The sequence below is a fragment of the Chiloscyllium plagiosum genome, chromosome 13 (genome assembly GCF_004010195.1).
Source record: "Chiloscyllium plagiosum isolate BGI_BamShark_2017 chromosome 13, ASM401019v2, whole genome shotgun sequence".
NCBI lineage: Eukaryota > Metazoa > Chordata > Chondrichthyes > Orectolobiformes > Hemiscylliidae > Chiloscyllium > Chiloscyllium plagiosum.
This window is the reverse complement of record NC_057722.1, coordinates 12,593,170-12,613,662: the sequence shown is the minus strand read 5'-3', so window position 1 is coordinate 12,613,662 and position 20,493 is coordinate 12,593,170. Positions and strand designations below refer to the sequence as shown.

Here is a 20,493-nt window from a genome sequence, read left to right as displayed (position 1 = left end):
CCTGGCACCAGAGAAGCAACACACCAGTTGGAGTTTTCGCCGCTGGCCATAGAAACATCTGTCTGTACCTCGGACTAGAGAGTCCCCTCATACAGTCGATCGCTTGGAACCCAACGTATCTCTCATTACATTAGAGCCAATCTTAATACCAGAAACTTGGCTGTTTGTACTAGTTCCCCTGTGAACCCATCACCCCCAAAACTTGTTTGAAATGTGGATAGCCACAGAAGACTCCTGCACTAACTGCCTACCTCTCTTATCTTTCCTGCAGTTAGCCCATCTATGTGACTATATCGAGACTTTTCCCCCCTTCCTATAACTGCCATCCATCACATCCCCTTGCTCTTGTAAATTCCTCCTTGCCTCCAACTGCCTCTCTAACCGATCTATTTGATCTGATAGGATTTGCAACCAGCGTCATTTATTGCAGATATAATCCTCAGTAGCCCATAAACTCTCCCTAAACTCCCACATCCGAACAGCATATCACTCTACTAAAGGCCATTTTTGCTTCTTTCAATCTACAGACCCAGAAAATAGCACTGTCTTATTCCTCTAAAAAACACTGCTCCAGGTTAAATTAATACTTATGGCTTATATTTTAAGTTTAATCAAGAGATATAGCTCAATAAAACATATAATCACTCTACAGGTTATTGATGAGTAGGTACTGATTTAGGTGTCACTATCACCTCACTGCTGGAATTCAACTCTTTTGAACCATTGCTGTAATGAGGTCAGGAGTTGATTGGCCCTGACGGAACCCAAATTGGGCATCACTGTACAGGTTATTGCTGAGTAGGTGCTGCTTGATAGCACTGTTGATGACACCTTCCATCACTTTACTGCTGATATAGTAGACAGGTGGGATGATAACTGGATTTGTTCAGCTTTTTATGGACAGGACATTCTTGGGCAATTTTCCATATTTAGATTAGATTAGATTAGATTAGATTACAGTGTGGAAACAGGCCCTTCGGCCCAACAAGTCCACACCGACCCGCCGAAGCGAAACCCACCCATACCCCTACATTTACCCCTTACCTAACACTATGGGCAATTTAGTATGGCCAATTCACCTGACCCTGCACATCTTTTGGACTGTGGGAGGAAACCGGAGCACCCGGAGGAAACCCACGCAGACACGGGGAGAACGTGCAAACTCCACACAGTCAGTCGCCTGAGGCGGGAATTGAACCCGGATCTCTGGCACTGTGAGGCAGCAGTGCTAACCACTGTGCCACCGTGCCGCCCAGTGCCACCGTGCCGCCCGTGCCTACCTATTGTTAGGTAGATGCTAGCATTGTAACTGTAATGGAACAACTTGGCTACGGAAGTGGTAAGTTCTGGAAAACAAATCTTTCATGATATTGTGGGAACGTTGACAGGGCCTGTAGCCTCTGCAGTATCCAGTGTCTCCAATCGTTTCTGGATATCATGTGGAGTGAATTGAATTGGCTGAAAATGGTATCTGTAATGCTGGGGACCACTGGAGGAGGCTGAGATGGATCACATTGTATTTTATATTGGTGCACTGGAAGAGAATAATAACCCAAAAGTGTTCCATACATTTCATAAATTAATTCCTTTGTTACAGTTCTTTCCCTTGCAAAATTCAAATCAGATGTTTCTTACCAAGCAACAAAATCATTTGAGTATCAGATTATTAAAACAAATTCTTGCTAAATTTTAAACTGTTTAAACCAAAACTCATTGTTTTGCGGAAATGAAATTGTTTTATGCATCGCTCACTTATTACTGACTACACCTGAGGATAACAATGTCAGCACAGAGACTATATCATTCGATACCTCATATCAGTGTTTTTGAAAATAGCTTGGAAAAGCAACAGTAAATATGCATAACGAGTAGTCCCAAGGTTCAATGATTATTGAGTTTCCTTCATCAAACTTAGATTCTAGCACTGGATTTGACCATTATTACTTTACAAAGTTATCAGCTTGTTTCAGAAACAAGATCAATAAATTAAATGCAAAAATTCACTGAAGCCAAATACAAAATGTCAACTAGAATCAAATAAAATATCAAGAAAAGGAATGTTCAGACAAAAAAAAAATTGTAAACTAAATTTAGAAAAGTACTCTGCAAAATCATTAATTTCTCATTAAAAAAAGTCTCAAATTATTTTCCATATTATTGTTATGACTTCTATGAAACAGCTAAATTGTGATTTGCTGGTTAACACATTTTGCTGTTAATGCATTTTTGGCTAAAATATGTGAATTTGTAGGAGTCCTTGTCTCAATTTATAGATGGCACTTACTCTTTAGCCAATTTCATATGATTCATGTGTATATTTATCTTTCTTTTACTGTTTCCTATTCATAGCTAAATATGGAATCAGAAAGAATGTTTGGACAAGGTATTGATTGCCAACATGGACTGCATGATGTTCTGAGTGTGAAGCATGGGATGGATATATAGGGATTAAAATGGCAGAGATTAAATTGAGTTGACAATAATCAAAAGGGATATATTAACATTAAAAAATCATATATTTGCAAGCAAGTACAAATGTTGCATGTTTGTTGCAAAGTTGTGCAGAAACATGTAGTGATTTTTTTTAAATGAAATACATTTAAAAGGTAAACTTGTAGCAATTTTTCCTCGGACTGATACTGATACTGATTCAGTACTGGTACTAGTGCTCCAGGCTAACATTACAGTTATAGGGCAGATGCACCCTTAATATGAAAATTGTAGAATAATCTTAAATGGAAACAATGTGATTGTCTGGCATGATCAGAGTTTTTTCAATGTCATGAAAAATACATATAATTCAAATATTCTGTCCTTCAACCACAATGATAATAATGAGGGAACCAATTTGCATTACAGAGTTTAACACCTGATCCCTGCATATATTAACATGAATGTAAGAAAATAATGGCTCAAGGATTGATTGCCATGTTTTCAACATCAAAACCAATGATATGTCATTGAACTGGAAATAAAATACATGAAATTTGCATGTAATCTGTCATTCTACCATATAATACATCACCCATGGCTGTTGTTCATATGAGTAGATCACAACAACATAACATTTTGCTACCTTTTTCAATGTTTTCCTTTCCTAAACTATGCAGGGATATGGGAATGAACATTAGAAATAAGATCAGGTCATTCAGCCCCTCAACCCTGTTCTGCAAATCAATCACCTATGACTCAATGACATCATAACTGACTCAAACCTTAACTACAGCTTAGCAATTTTATTTGCACAATTACAAATACCTTCGTCTAATAATAATAAGCTAGTCTCAGTTTTGACCTTATAAATTGACCAAACCTTATCAACCTTTTTCTTGGAAAAGAGAAATCTTGCTTTCCATTAACCTTTATATGAATATCTGCTTCCTAAAACCATCCTGGATAATCTAGTTCTAAATTTAGGGTTCATCCCTGTACAGTCTCACCAGAGGAAATAGTTTCCCTTTAACTGCTTAATCATATTGTACAAAATATCTTAATTATCTCAATTACACCAATCCTTGTGCTTTAATGTTCGGATGAATACGGACATAATCTATGCAAAAAAGCCACATATCTTAACCCTTTCAGCCCTAGCATTATTCTGGTGAATTTGTGCTGCACATCACCTGAAGCAAATTTACTTTGCTTTCTCTTACTTTTCAAGGGATATGGAAGTCACAGGCTAGGCCAGAATTTGTTGCTAATTCTTAACGCCTTGAACAGAATAGTTTGCTAGGTCATGGGGTTCTGAGGAAGGTTTACTGGTTTCTCTCCACAGATGCTGACAGGTCTGCTGAACTTTTCTAGAAATTCTTGTTTTTGTTTTTGAGTTTGCTAGGCTATTTCAGACAGTAGTGAACAGTCATAGCTCTGGTTGTCACATCCATAGCAGACTGGCTAAGAAAGGTAGATTTCTTTCCCTAAGCTATATGAACCCATGGATGTCTAGATTATCAGTCCATGGACATTACCACAATGCCACCATCTCCCCTTAACATACTTGCAAAGTCTTTTATGCTGTCCTTGGATTTCCCAAGGTCTTTTCCCTGTGGGTGGGGGAGTCCGGAACTAGATGGCATAGGTTTAGGGTGAGAGGGGAAAAATTTAAAAGGGATCTAAGGGCAATTTTTTCATGTTGGGGATGGTGTATGGAATGAGCTGCCGGAGGAAGTGGAGACTGGTACAATTACAACATTTAAAATACATCTGGATGGGTATATGAATAGGAAGAGTTTAGAGGGATATGGGCTAAATGCTGGCAAATGGGACTAGATTAAGTTAGGGTATCTGTTCAGCATGGACTAATTGGACCGAAGGGTCTGTTTCCATGCTGTACATCTCCATGACTCCATGAATCTAAACAGTATTTTCTAATTTTCTCTTTTTGCAGGTCTCACTACATCTATAGTACAAATGGTTGGTTTGTTTTATCTTTACCACCATTTGGATACAGCACTGGTTTGAAGGTAAGAGACAGAGAGTGGTGGTGAAGGGTTGCTTCTCAGACAGTGGGGAGGCCTGTGACCAGTGGCATGCCACAAGGATCAATGCTGGGTCCACTGCTTTTTTGTCATTTAAATAAATGACTTGGATATGAACATAGGAAGTATGGTTAGTAAGTTTGCAGATGACATCAAAATTGGTGGTGCAGTGGACAGCCAAAGAAGGTTACCTCAGAGTACAATGGGATCTTGATCAGAATGGCCAATGATTAAGGAATAGTAGATGGGTTTAGTTTAGGTAAATCTTCGAGGAGAAAGTGAGGTCTGCAGATGCTGGAGATCAGATGACATCAAAATTGGTGGTGCAGTGGACAGCCAAAGAAGGTTACCTCAGAGTACAATGGGATCTTGATCAGATGGGCCAATGATTAAGGAGTAGTAGATGGGTTTAGTTTAGGTAAATGTGAGATGCTGTATTTTGGAAAGGGAAATCAGGGCAGTACACATTCACCTAATGATAAAGTCCTGGGGAGTGTTGCTGAACAAAGAGACCTTGGAATGCAGGTTCATAGTTCCTTGCAGTTGGAGTATAGGATAGTGAAGTTTTTGGTATGCTTTCCTTTATTGGTCAGTGCATTGAGTATAGGAGTTGGGAGATCATATTGCAGCTTACAGGACATTGGTTAGGCCACTTTTGGAATATTGCATACAATTTTGCTCTCCCTGCTATAGGAAGGATATTGTGAAATTTGAAAGGGTTCAGAAAAGATTTACAAAGATGTTGCCAGTGTTGGAAGGTTTGAGCTATAAGGAGAGGCTGAATAGGCTGGGGTTAGTTTCCTTGGAGTGTCAGAGACTGAAGGGTGACCTTACAAAATTTTATAAAATCATGAGTGGCATGGATAGGATGAATAGGCAAGGTTTTTTGCCCCAGGGTGGGGGAATCCAAAACCAGAGGGCATAGGTTTAAGACGAGAGGGGAGAGATTTAAAAGAGACCTGACGGGGAACCTTTCTCATGCAGAGGATGGTGCATATATGGAATGAACGGCCAGAGGAGGTGATGGAGGTGAGTACAATTACAACATTTAAAAGGCATCTAAATGAATATATGAATAGGAATGGTTTAGAGGGATATGGGCCAAATGCTAACAAATGGGACTACATTAATTTAGAATATCTGGTCAGCATCTATAAGGCGAACCAAAGGGTCTGGTTCTGTATTGTTCATCTCTGCGACTCTATGACCCTACCAAACCACAGAACTTCTGATATTGCTTGTATTTGCATAAAGAGGTTGTGTACTATTTCTTGTCTATTTTGTTGACCAACATCACAATATTGCACAAGGAAAGCATTGTTTTGCAATATCTATGAAGCTTACAGTAAACCTTAAAAATGTATCCCAGGAAATAACTACAAGCAGAGCTACCATCACCTAGTAGCAAGATGAATATGCTGGTATTGAGATAAATCTCACCAGAATGAAAAGGCAGTAAATTCTATTGTTCCAAGCTGTTAAATTAAGATTCTCCCATTTGTTCTGTGACAACAGCATAACCAAAAGACAAACTATATGTACTGAACAACTATGAAATAAAAAATCCTCACTAACTAATGCATTGTATTTTTTTTACAATATCACTGACTAATGCATTGTAAATTGGACTCCATCTCCAGTTTATTGGTGTTTCCAGTTTATGAAATTATTAGGGTAACGTGCCGCTGTTGATTCAGGATTATCCCTTCATTCCAAATATATGTAGCAATTAATTTCCATCCCAATTTTTTCGGAGTAAATTTTAAAACACGCTCGTAGAGGCTCAAGATTGTTAAAATATTACCTGCACTGCTACCAACTCATGGGAGCGAGATTCCAAAAAGGCAGAAAAAAATGGAACAGCCTGATTTATGCTTGAATTGCATGAAACGTGTCCAGAATAGCATTATTAGCGAACTAGGTAGCGAGGAGCAGGGTGATTTTTTTTTCTCTCTCTCTTGTGGACCGGAGTCACCTATTTGAATGCAAAAAGATAATCAAGTCCATTGTTCCGATGAGAATACATTTCTGAGATAGTATGCCAGTCGGTCGTCTGGCTTGAACGGGAGCTCAAAATAAACACACAGATTCCATTGTGTCTTGTTTTTTTTTTCTTGATCAGCTGGATTTAAATTATCACAACCAAAACTAAGCTGAGGATCCTCCTGCACTAACGTGTGGGTATTTTGTTAAGCAAAGCAGCCGCGTTCCACAGGAAGGTACAGCAAATTGCAAATTGCATTGTGCTTTTAAACACTAGCTGGTGGCACTGAACTAATCTACTCTATTTCTCAGGAGCATGTTACACATGGTCAGTTTAGCTTGATATTGTACTTTGCAGTTACGAGTACGCTGTTGCAACAAATCGGAATGAACCTGTTGTTGGATCTAATTTGTTTACACACTGATATAAATATGTTTCCTTTTCATTTTCCATTGTGTGTGTGTTTTTTTAAGCATTGCAAATGGCCCTGAACCAGTCCACCAGGCGAGTTATTTTGTAACAAGCCGTTGAATTATTTCTAAATTCATCCAAAAAAATACACACATATGCATCAGGGGTCCGGCGAGCAAAGCACACACTTTAATCTCATCGATGCTTCTTCACTGCACCGGAATGTTTTAAGATAAACAGAGGCTCGAGAGATTTTCGCCTTTGAACTGTCCTTTGCAGAAGCGTCTTTAATCGTTGGGTGACAGGGGCTTGTGGGCAGCAAGACGGATTGTCTGTCGGTGTGAAGCGCATTGACCTGAGGTAGCTGCGCTGGCCATTTCAGTTCAGCACCAAGGTCAGCTCCTGTCCCAGGAGCAGCTGACACCGCGGCAGGTGGCGACACTGCAGCAACCGGTCACTGACCGAGCAAAAACAATCGATTCAAACAAACAATGGTGGAAGGCAAGCCCCTAAAACCTTCACCGGCCAAAAACAAAACCCTCAATCCGATTTTATCATAGGGTCTCCACCAGCCGTCTTAGTCCATTCCGCACTAAATCTACTGATTTCAGGGGCTTTATTCAACCGACCTTAATGGAGAAAGCATTTTACATGGGAAGTAGACAGCAGACGAGTAATTCTGCACACACATACCTGAGGTAGCTGGGTTGTGTTTCATCACTCCTGGTGCCCAGAGCAAGACTGACTACAGAGGTGGCTCGATTTATAACACAATACATCCATTCTTTACAAATCTCCTTTCAACAGGATTCCGCACCTTGTTGATATTAAAATCACCCTCGCCTAGCAAGACACGCTGTACCTCTCTCGACACAGAGAGTTACCATTACCTGTAGCACAGTAGACCATTCAACCCCTTGATACTGTTCTGTCATTCATCGAGCTCACGGCTGTCGTGTATCCTGGCTCCATCCAGTCAGCTCGGTGCACACGGGAAGCGTGACTGGGGCGTGGAAGGAAGGCTTCAGGCGGTGGGAACATGGGAGAGGGAATCTGTAGAATGGGCGAGCGCCAAATAGATCGGCGAATGAACCCCAGGACAGGAAGCAGCCGCCAGACTGCTGTCACCTGTACGACCTGTTTGCACCAGAAACTACAAGTGTCACACGCCCATCTCAGGAGCTTCAATTACGGCAACAGTTACAGAGCTACCTTATCAAAATGCACCTCCACGTACGCCGCAGTGAGAGGTAAGTCGCCCCGTGTATGAAAAATGCCATTGATATTGAAGAAAGCAGTGGGGTCCCCCAGTGTTAAACAAACCTGAGCTACAGAATCGATCGAAACGCCGATTGGAACAACGATTGTAAGAGAATCAGGTTGCTGAGTATATTATTCGCCGGAATTTCGAATATGCTTTCCATTCAGAGAGGAAGATCCTGAAGGATGGAGCCTCTGCTGTTTGCCTAACAAAAGAAAACGACATCGAACAATACCTTGATTTGTTGCCCGGGCTATTGTCTGACGGTCGAGTCTAGTTATTTCAGGAGGCAGGTCCGCTGGGAGCCCTCTGCTCGCTGTTTATTCAAGCCCATTGTCAGATCCAGTATCCCTGTTCTCCCCGCTCCAAAGCTGAACCCAGTCTTCTAGCCGGCTCTGTCACAGCTCTTCTGTTGGACTTCACCACTCCGCCTCTAGAAACAGAGGACAGCTACAACCCGGAAGGGCGGCGGTTCGGCCCATCCTGCCTGTGCCAGCTTTCTGCAATTTCCTCTCGCCCACTTCCCCCCAACATATCGATGCCTGGAAGATCTGAGGGCTAAGGCAGTATTTGCGTCCGGTTCTCTTGCTGGTAACATTGTGCCAGTGGATCAGTTGTCATAATAAAGAGATAACCACACCAAGATGATAAGCGTTGTCCTGGTAAGATGGCTGTAAGTGTAGCTGATGAATAGCGTTAGGCTTCCAAATTGAAATAGCCAAGCGATGGTCAGTATCGGTCTCCATACAATGGACATTCAGAAACGGTTTTTGTTCTTAAACCAGACCAGGTGAATGTGACAGCCCTTGACATCAAGGCTGCATTCGACCAAGAGTGGCATCAAGGAGCCCTAGCAAAACTGGAATCAATGGGTATCAGGGAGCAAAGACTCCAATGGTTAGAGTCATACTGGGCACATTGGAAGATGGTTGTGATTGTGGGAAGCTAGTCATCTCAGTTTCAGGACATCTCTGCAGCAGATTCCCAGGATAGTGTCCTAGGCCCAACCATCTTCAGCTGCTTCATCAAAGATCTTGCCTCCACCATAAGGTCAGAACTGGGAATGTTGCCAATGACTGCACAATGTTCAGCACCATTTGTGACTACTCAAATACTGAAGTCAGTCATGTCCAAATGCAACAAGATCTGGACAATATCCAGCTTGGGCTGATAAGTGGCAAATTACACTTGCACCACAGAAATGCCTGGCTATGGCTATCATCGATAAGAGGCAATCTAACTCCCACCCCTTACCATTCAATGATGTTACCATCACTGAATCCCCACTGTCAACATCCTGGGTGTTATCATTGATCAGAAATACAATTGGATTCACCATATAAACACAGTAGTTAAAACAGCAGGTAAGAGACCAGGAATACTGCACTGGATAACACACCTCCTGACTTCCCAAAGCCCATTCACCATCTACAAGGCACAAGTCAGGAGTATAATGGAATACTCCCCACTTGCCTGGATGGCTGCTGCCCCAACAACACTCAAAAAGCTTGACATCATCCAACTCAAAGCAGCCCACTTGATTGGCACTGCATCCACAACCATTCACTCCCTCTACCTCTGATACTCAGTAGCAGCAGTGTGTTCTCTCTACAAGATACACTGCAGAAATTCACCAAATGTCCTCAGTCAGCACCTTCAAAACTCAAGACAACTTCCAATTCAGACAAGGGCAGCAGATATATGGGAACACAACCACCTTCAAGTTCCCTTCCAAACCACTCACCATCCTGACTTGGAAATATGTTGCTGTTCCTTCATTGTTGCTGAGTCAAAATCCTGGAATTCCCTCCCCAGTGTCATTGTGGATCAACCCACAGCCAGTGGAATGCAGCGGTTCAAGAAGGCAACTCAGGACCACCTTCTCAGGGGCAACCAGGAATTGGCAATGCCCATATTCCACAAATGAAAAAAAAAATGTCCAGTTGAGAAGTTCTTGATTTAAGAGCATTATAACGGTAGAGCGTGCATCCTGTTGAGTTTGCTCTGTCATGCAATACCATCTTAGCTTAAAGTATATTCACTGATGGAGCATCTACAATCCTTTGAGGGGGACAATTCCAAAGATTCATAAGCCTTTTGTCAAAAACATTTCTCCATATCTCAGTCCTTAGTGATCATCTCATTATAGTGTGCCCTCGTGTTCTGTATTCATCAGCCAGTGAGAACAATCTCTCAGCATCTACCCATCTATCCCCTTCATGATCTTCAATGTTTAACTGAAATTACCACTCATTCATCTAAACTCCAGAAAATATAGGTCCAACTTATTCAGTCTCTCATCATAAGACAACCCACTTATTTCAGGAACCAAATTTTCACTACACTATCTTCTCCACAAGCATTGTCTTCCAGGCATGGACTCAGAAAAGCTCTGTACATTGTCAGAATATTTCTTTATTCTTTTCCTTCAATCCCTTTGCAATAAAGGGCAGCATGCAATTTGCTCCTTTTGGTTGATGAAAGGGATCTGCATACTAACTTTTATGTGTTCCTTCTATGAATAAATCAAAATCTCTCTGAACATCACATTAACAAGTTTCACAATGTTATGGTACAGAAGGAAGCCATTTGGTCCATTGTAGCTGCACTGGCTCTCTCTGCATTTTAGCTCAGTGCCAATCTCCTACCTTTTCCCTGCAACCCTGTACATTTCTTCTATTTAACTAGTGCCCTTAATTGAAATTGTTTCCAGGCAGTACATTCCAAACCCTAACTATTCATTTCTTGAAAAGGTTTTAAGTTCCCTTGAGTTTGCTTCTTTTCTAAAATGCTAAAACTGTGCCCTCTGGTTTTTGATTCTGTCATAAGCAGGAGTAGTTTCTCCCAATCTATTGACATCTCATGATTTTGGATCCATCTACCAAATCTCCTTTGAGCCATCTGCTCTGTAAGGAAAACAGTTCCAACATCTCCATTCTTTCATATAACTGAAGTGTCTTATTCTAGAAACATTCTTGTGAATCTGTTCTGCATTTTGCACACAATAGTCCAGCTGAGAATGTCCAGTGTCCTTTTTAAGTTCATCAGAATTTCCCCATTCTTGTATTCTAAGCTCCTATTAATGAATACGAATTGTACCCTCTCTCTCCACATGTCCTGCCATTTTTAATAACTTATGCACATGTACGTCCTGGTTTCTCTGCTCCTAAACAACATTTAGAATAGTACCCTTTAATTTACACAACCTCTCTACATTGTTTTGTACCAAAATCTATTACCTCACACTTCTCAAAATCAAACTTCATCTGCCACCTGTCTGTTCACTCCACCAGCTTGTCAATGGTCTTTTGAAGATCTACACTGTCATCCGGACAATTTGCTCTTCCCTTGTGGCACAGTGATAGTGTCCCTATCTCTGAGCCAGGAGGCCTGTGTTCATGCCCCATCTGCTGCAGAGGTGTCTGAACAGGTTAATTAAAAAAATACATTTCTTCCAAGTACTTTTTCTCACCCACAAAGTTTGAAATTGTCCCCTGCATACCAAGACCAGGTAAGGATGGTAGTTTCCTGCTCTAAAGAACATGAGACACCCAGGTAGGTTTTTCGCCAACAATCAACAATGGATTCATGGTCATCATTAAATTCTTAATTCCAAATTTTTAAAAAAATTGAATTCAAATTCCGCCACCTGCTATGGTGGTTTTTGAATCCAGGACCCCAAGACATTATCTCGGTCTCTAGATTAACAGCCCAGCAATAATGCACTAGCCCATCACCTCCCAATATGTGCAAATATCACAAAGACAACCCATGGGGAAATCTACTACAAGCTTTCTTCCAGCCTGAAAAATGCACATTAATCATTATTCTATTTCCAATCCTTCAACCAATTTTAAATTTGCGTTGCTGCTGTCCCTTTTATTTCATTAACTGTAACTTTCCACAGAAGTCTGTTATGTGGTATTGTACCAATGGCCTTTTCAAAGTCTATCATATAATCTGCATTGCCCTCATTAATTATTTCTGTTATCTCTTCACAAACTTCCAGTAAATTAGTTATATATTGTTTTTACTTAACAATTCCATGCTGACTCTTCCAAATCAACAGCCATTTTTCCATGTGGATCTTAATTCTATTCCTAATAATAATTTCTAGATATTTCCCTACTACCAAAAGTCAAAGTATAATTGCTAGTCCAACCTTTACTATATATTTTTTCTTAACAAAGACATAATGCATGCAATAATCCAGCCCTCCAATACCACTCACAATTCCAAGGAAATTTGAAGGGTTATTGCTAGTGACTCTATAATTTCCATTCTCCCTTTCTTCAATATCCTTGGATGCATATGGTCCTGGTGCATCATTAACTTTAATACTGATGTGGAGATGCTGGTGTTAGATTGGGATGGAAAATGTCAGAAGTCATACCATGCCAAGTTTACTTGAAATGATAAGCTTTTAGAGCACTGTTCCTTTGTCAAATGAAGTTGGGGGGGGGGGGGGGGGGAAGGGCACAGAATTTACTGTAGCAATTTTAAACTCATCTAGTTACTGATTTTCCTCTTCTGTCACCACAACTTTACAACTTCTGCCTCATAAATAAATACAAATGCAAAATATTTATTTAACACCTCAGCCATGCCTATTGCTTCTCTGTGTTTCTCACCAAATCCTCCTATTGCCACCTTTTTTTAACCACTTTTGTTTTTACCATTGATGTGCTGATAGAAGACTTTGGGATTTCCCTTTGTGTTTGGTTGCCAATCTTTCCCCTTTGCTGTATTTGCCTTTTCACTTCGCCACTGAATCATCTGCATTTAGTTTGGTTCTCAATCATATTTTGTACCTGACACCCGTCATAAGCACACTGCTTCTCCTTTAACTTACTTTTTATCTCCTTTGTCGTACAGGGAGCTGTGGATTTGTTTGTCCTACCTTTCCCTTTTGAGGGAATATCCCTTGACTGTGCCTGGACCATCTCCTCTTTAAAGGTAGTCTATTATTCAGCTACTTTTTTCCCCATCAACTTTGGTTCCGCTCTTCCCAGCCCAGCTCTTGTCCCATTGCAATCTATTCTCTGCCTTTGAATGTTCTTATTGAGTATTGACCAATGTCATTTTCCACCATCACCTTAAGCATTAGAATATAATAATTACTGTCCTCTAAATGTTTCCCCACTGTCACTTGATCTACTGAGCCCACTTCATTCCCAAGAAACAGGTCTAGCAGCACTTCCTTTCTTGTTGGACTTGACACCAGTTGCCGTCGGATATTCTCCGGAATACAATCTAGGAATGTCTGTTCCTCACTGCCCCTTACACTATCATCATTCCAATCTGTGTATGAATATTCAAAGTCCTAGTTATAGCTACACAATGATGCTCACATTTTTCTGAAGCATCCTTGTCATTTTATTCCTCTATATCCTTTCCATTTGCTGGTTATCAATAGATTACACCAAACAAATGATTTGTATCTTTCTTGTTCCTTAATTCTAGCCAAATTAATTCTGTCCTGCAACCAATCTAATACCATATAAGTTAAAAATCACACAACACCAGGTTACAGTCCAACAGGTTGAACTATAACCTGGTGTTGTGTGATTTTTAACTTTGTACACCCTAGTCCAACACCGGCGTCTCCAAATCATGAATACCATCTAAGTCATCAATATAGAGTTTAAATAACTGAGCCCAACACAGTTCTCACAATATTTCCCTCAAAATGATCTACCAACTTGTAAATGCCCCATTTATTCCTACTTTCTGTTTCCTCTGTTCATAAATCCCTTCCTCCATGCTAAAATAACATCCACAACTCACTGGCCCTTACCTTGTGTATTAACCACATATCAAGCATCACTTTCACTGCCTTAATAATAGATTCCAGCATTTTGTTTGTGACTGTGGTCAGGGTTACTGGCCTGATCTTCCCCATATTCTATTTCTCCCCTTTTTGAATATATGTTATACCTACTAACTTCTCATCTACGGGGCCATCCAAATGTAGGGAATGTTGAAATATTGCAAAACCATAGCTTGTACATCCACCATAAATGCAGATTTCCTGAGGATATGGCCATTACGTCCTGGGGGTAATAATGGATTTTTTTCTTTGCTGATTGTAATTACCTTAATTTCCTCAATTTTACTAACCTCTCAGATAGCCTCTATTTTTGAGATGCAACTGTGTCTTCTAATGTGCAGACACAAAATCTTGATAATATCTTGATAATTTCATCATGTCTTTTTGACTCTTTTCCATTCTCCAGGCTATAGATTGCTTAATTGATAATCGATCTGGTTGGTCACATTGTGAACACATCCTCCTTGGCCATCAAAAACTCGAATGGGACTGAAACCCTGAGTTAAAAGGTAGAGATGCTATCCACTGCACCAAAAAGTTCCTAGAGTAATTTGGGATATTCTCTATAAGGTACGATCCAGTGAGTGCTTCACCAATTTGTGGTATCACATTGCTAAATTTGGCTCAGGGCCCCTGATGTCGCTGACAAGGACATTGCAGGGTTGACTGGGCAAGGTGTTCCTTTGTTGTTTATAATGTCTAGGTCAATACTGGATATCTATCAGGTTTTATTCCTATTTCTTAATTGAGTGTGCAGCCCACTGCCTTGTATAAGAGTGACCATAATACCGTCAGAAGTAACCAAAGATATCCAGTCTGGTATTTCCCTAAAGTATTTCATCCACTCAGCATGATCAATGTTTGGTGTCTTTTGATATAATGGAATTCAGAGGGCCACACAAAAGCCTATCCTTACATATATCATTTCATCAAATCATGAAATGTTTTTGACCAGCTCCCTTCCCTTTTATACTCCAAATTTTAGAAAATTTACTTTGTTTGAAGCAATTGTTTTTATTTAGTGACTTACCTCACCACTGCATTTTGATCATTTTTAAACTGTTTTCCTATTGTTGAGTTACACAATCTTACATTAAAATTTGAGACATCCCGGAAGCTCTCCATAAGACCGTAACCTATAGGAACAGAATTAGGTCATTCAGGCCATCGAGTCTGCTCACCATTTGATCATGGCGGATATGTTTCTCACCTCATTCTTCTCCCCATCACCCTCAATCCCCTTACTAAACAAGGAGTTACCTATCTTTTTACTTCATTGGGGAAAGCTGCAGCAAAGAGGGATTTGGCATGCTTCGTGCAATAATTAATAAAAGCTACCATCCAAGTGCAACAGATAAGAGGAAGGCAAATGCATATTGGCCTTTATTTTAAAGGGAATTGATTCTAAAAATAAGGAAATTTTGCTAAATTTACACAAAACACTACTCAGACCACTATTGGAATACTGTGCTTAATTTCATGCCCTTATGTAAGGAAATATATGGAAGCATTAGAAGCAGTTCAAAGAAAAAGGTTCACTGGACTGATACTAAGTGTACAGAAACTGTCTTATACGAAGTTGAGTAGGTTAGACCCATACTCATTGGAATTTAGATAAATGAAAAAGATTTTTATGATGTAAGATTTTTAGGCAACTTGACAGGAGAGAAATTGTTTACTCTTGTGGGAAAGTCTAGGAATAGAGAACATAATCTCAGAGTAAGGACTTGTCAACTTAAGGCAGAGAGGAGGAGGAATTTCTTCCCTCAAAGGGTAGTCAATTTGTAGAATTCTTTATCACCGAGGGCTGACATGGCTCGGTCATTAATTCATTTCCAGACTGAGACAGACAGATTTTTATTCAGTAAGGGAATCAGGGGTTATGGGAAAAAACAGGAAATTGGAGTTGAGGATTAATTGTGATCTCATTGAATGACAGAACAATTTCGAAGGGCTGAATGGTTTACTTCTGCTCTTATATCTTCTGGTGTTAAGATCTTATGCTGTTTAATCAGAAAGATGCATGAATGCACAAATTGCCACATCCCCAAACCCCACCCCTCTTCCCACCACCAATGCATCAGCTATTGATTTGATGCATCTGTAGTCTGATGCAAGAATAATACTGGATAATAATTTGGAAGTACAACAGTTCAGGACAGTGACAATCTTAAATTCCCAAAGAATTGTATTGAGTACAGGAGTTGGGGGGGTCATGTTGCAGTGTACAGGACATTGGTTAGGCCACTGTTGGAATATTGCATGCAATTCTGTTGTGAAACTTGAAAGGGTTCAGAAAAGATTTACAAGGATGTTGCCAGGTTTGGAGAATCTGAGATACAGGGAGAGGCTGAACAGGCTGGGGCTTTGCTCCCTGAAGCGTCGGAGGATGAGGGGTGATCTTATAGAGGTTTACAAAATTATGAGGGATGGGCCAGGTGCTGGCAAGTGGGACTAGATTGGGTTGGGATATCTGGTCGGCATGGACGGGTTGGACCGAAGGGTCTGTTTCCATGCTGTACATCTCTATGACTCTATGATTCTATAATTGCATGTTAGAGGTTGGCTGCTAGTTTCCATATTGCAAATAGCTAAGCTCTGCTGGTCCCAAGCAATTGGAGTCAATTTTCTAACGATTGGCAAATAGGTTTTGCCAGGCTCCACGTGCATTTAATGTGGAAGTGGCAAGTGCCAATAGACTGGCTCCAATGCCTGCTGATATCCTTGCAGGTGCCTTTTTCAGTATTTCATTAAAGAAATAATGTTAACACTGGACATGGAAAACAACTTTATTGTTCAAAAATACATTTGCTGGCTTTTATTTCACTGGAAGATTTTCAGTGAGAACATTGTTTCATTGGTAATACTTCAGCTAACAGATTGAAACATGGCTTCATTTGTCAATCCTTGGCCATTTTTCTTATTTATTCCTGTGTTGAGGACATTGTTGGCATTTATTCTCCATCCTAGACCAGGTAACGATGGCAGATTTTCTTCCCTGAGGACATGAGTGAACCATTTGTTTTCTATTTAGTAACAATTGATAGTGGCTACGCGAATACTCTTAGGGGCAGCTTTTTAGTTCCAGATATTTTGGTTTATTGAATTCAAATTTGACCATCTGCCATTGTAGGGTGGTCTGCTAATGCAGGTGGCAACCAAGTGCTATTGTCACTGAGCCAGTAATCTAGGGAACCAAGTTAATGGTCTGGTGCCATGGATTTGAATCCCTGTGACAGAAGGTGAAATGGTATCCATACCCCTTTGTGCTGGCATACATCACCAGTTGTAATCTTAATGAAAGAGATTGCATTTGACTTGGCACCAGTAAAACAATTTTTCAGGTCCACATTCCAGTTGATGCTCCCCCCTAATGTCACAACATTGAACATCATTTGAAGAAGTACGAAGGACCTCATCAGCATTATCAAGGTGAAATGTTACCGACCTCCAATTAATAGACCATAGAACATAGAACAATACAGCGCACAACAGGCCCTTCGGCCCTCGACGTTGCGCCGACCTGTGTACTATTCTCAGCTCGTCACCCTACACTATCCAAAATCATCCATGCGCTTATCTAAGGATTGTTTAAATCTACCTAATGTGGCTGAGTTGACTACATTAGCAGGTAGGGCATTCCACGCCCTTACCACTCTCTGCATAGAGAACATGCCTCTGACATCTGTCTTAAATCTATCACCCCTCAATTTGTAGTTATGCCCCCTCGTACATGCTGGCGTTATCATCCTAGGAAAAAGACTTTCACTGTCTACCCTATCTAATCCTCTGATCATCTTATATGTCTCTATCAAATCCCCTCTTAGCCTTCTTCTTGCCAATGAGAACAGGTTCAAGTCTCATAGTCTTTCCTCATAAGTCCTTCCCTCCAGACCAGGCAACATCCTGGTAAATCTCCTCTGCACCTTTTCCAATGCTTCCACATCCTTCCCGAAATATGGGGACCAGAACTGTACACAATATTCCAAGTGTGGCCGCACCAGCATTTTGTATAGTTGCAACATGATATTGCGGCTCTGGAACTCAATCCCTCTACCAATGAAACCTAGCACACCGTATGCCTTCTTAATTGCACTATCCACCTGGGTGGAAACTTTCAGGGATCTATGTACATGGACTCCAAGATCCCTGTGCACATCCACACTACCAAGAATCTTTCCATCGACCCAGTACTCTGCCTTCATGTTATTCTTCCCAAAGTGCATCACCTCATATTTAGTTGCATTGAACTCCATTTGCCATCTCTCAGCCCAATTCTGCAGTTTATCCAAGTCTCCCTGCAACCTGTAACATTCTTCCACACTGTCCACTACTCCACCGACTTTAGCGTCATCTGCAAATTTACTAATCCATCCACCTACGCCTGCGTCTAAGTCATTTATAAAAACGACAAACAGCAGTGGTCGCAAAACAGATCCTTGTGGCACACCACTAGTAACCAGACTCCAGGCTGAATTAATTGTTTGATTTTGTTGCTCCAATTCCACACAATTTTTGATGCTTCCCATAATTGTTTATGTAAAGTCTGGAAAACTACAGGACTAGTGTGGCAAGTGCTGAAGGACATTTGAAGAGTGGCATAGTAAGCTCAGCAGTTAGCACTACAGCCTTGCAGCACCAGGGACCCGGGTTTGATTACAGCCTCGGGTGACTGTCTGTGTTTGCATATTCTGCCAGGTAATATGGGGGTTTCCACCAGGTGCTCCATTTTCACCCACAGTCCAAAGATGTGCAGGTTAGGGGGATTGGCCATGCTAAATTACCCATAGTGTCCAGGGATATGCAGGATAGATGGGCTAATTATGATAATCGGGATAGGGTCCTTGCAGACCCAATATGCAGAACGGCCTCTATCTGCATGTTGCTGACCTCAACGTTCTTGCATTAAGTTCTTCCCAGATATGAGTTATATGTTTGCCTCTCAGAATACAGCATAAATGGGAGAATGAGAGAGGAAGAGAAGAGGGAAAACAGCCCCTGAGAGGAGGTAATGTCAGCCCAAGGAGTTCTGGGAGCAATTTTCTTCACAAACCACAGTTTATCACCCAAATCTGCCAACTGCTGAAGTCATGGCTTCAAACTCCATGTAGGGCAGACTGCACAGTCAGAAACTTTGACGGTGACCATGACTATGACCTTTTTTTTTGCATCTGGTTCCTTTCAGCCTGGGGCTGGAGGTGTTTGCAACACCATAGTTTGTAGTCCACTGTTGCTAAACAAACTCTGTTTAGAAACACTTCAGTTTTTTCCTTCCTGCCATAGCTAAGGAAATGAAGCCAGCACAGGTTCTTTATTCATTCAGTCATTGGACATGGATATCACTGACATGGGAAGAATGAGAGCCACTTTCTTCAAACCTGTAGTGTGCCATAGTGCCTGTAGTGATGTAATAATTACTTTTCTGAAAAGATCATTTATGATGTTTCAGCAAGTACCTTAATCTTGGATGTATGACTCAATATTTATTTTGTTGCCCATAAATTGATAAAAGTGAAGAATAATCAATTATTTTTACATTCTAGATTGCTGTCTGTGAGAATTTTTTCCATCCAATTGGCTACCTACCATGGTGAATAACAGTTGTTGGACTCTGGAGATCTAGTGTCTTGGCATTGGAATCAAAGTAATGTTGGGAAAGGGGAAAATAATGCCACAAAGATTATGAAATCTTGTTGACAACTTTCTTTGAGGACAGCAGCAAGTGTCATTGCCTCACTGCTGATTACAAAGTCCATTCAATAATGGTGTATTTTGTTATGATTCAGTTGCTTAATCAGTTGATATATTTGGGTGTACAGTTTGTTGGCTCTCATGATCTACTGAATATCTTCTTTCTTTGTCAACAGGCATTCCCCACTCATAAAAGTGTAGTGACAATATGGACTTATATAATCTCTCCTATTTTGACTTTGACATCATAAATACAGTGTGACCTGTCATTGAGATATAGATTTATTACAAACAAGGCATCAAATGAAGGTAGACCAAAGATGACCTTTCCAACCAAGCCTAAAAATCTCTTACAATGTTCTAAGACATATACAGATGAGGAAGGCCATTTAGTTGTATCACAAAATTTACCTAGAGCTCCCCCATCAGAGCAACAACCCTGCCAATTTTTCTACTTCCACATACTTACCCAGAAGATCATTTAACATGTTGTTCAGAGAAGAGCCTCCAAACACCATCCCTCGGTTTTAACCCTTCTCAGGGTGAAAGTGAGGACTGCAGATGCTGGAGATTAGAGTCAAGAGTATGGTGCTGGAAAAGCACAGCAGGTCAGGCAGCATCCATGAAGCAGGAAAAACAACATTTCAGGCAAACCCCCTTCATCAGGAATGAGGCTTGGATCCTTGGGGGGTGGAGAGATAAATGGGAGGGGGGGTGGGTCTGGGTGGGGCAGGTTGTGAGGACAGTGCTGAGCTGCAAGGTTAAAACTGGGGTAAGGTGGGGGGGAGGGGAAATGAGGAACGTGGTGAAATCCACATTGATGCCATGGAGTTAGAGG

At 40.8% G+C, this 20,493-nt stretch overlaps 1 protein-coding gene and 1 long non-coding RNA gene across 5 annotated transcripts in view; one reads left to right on the top strand and one right to left on the bottom strand.

The window, feature by feature from the left end:
* amer3 (APC membrane recruitment protein 3) overlaps positions 1 to 7,730 on the bottom strand; it is a 141,877-nt gene extending 134,147 nt beyond the window's left edge. For all 4 annotated transcript variants that reach the window (XM_043701913.1, XM_043701914.1, XM_043701916.1 and 1 more), the window contains exon 1: positions 7,567 to 7,730. The gene's annotated coding sequence lies outside the window, so the exon portion shown is untranslated. The remainder of the gene's footprint in view (positions 1 to 7,566) is intronic.
* A 5,277-nt stretch (positions 7,731 to 13,007) lies between these two features.
* Positions 13,008 to 20,224, top strand: LOC122555776. The gene is made up of 3 exons (XR_006313361.1): positions 13,008 to 13,090; positions 14,371 to 14,473; positions 19,508 to 20,224. It is a non-coding gene; the product is annotated as an uncharacterized LOC122555776 (long non-coding RNA).
* The last annotated feature ends 269 nt before the right edge of the window (positions 20,225 to 20,493 follow it).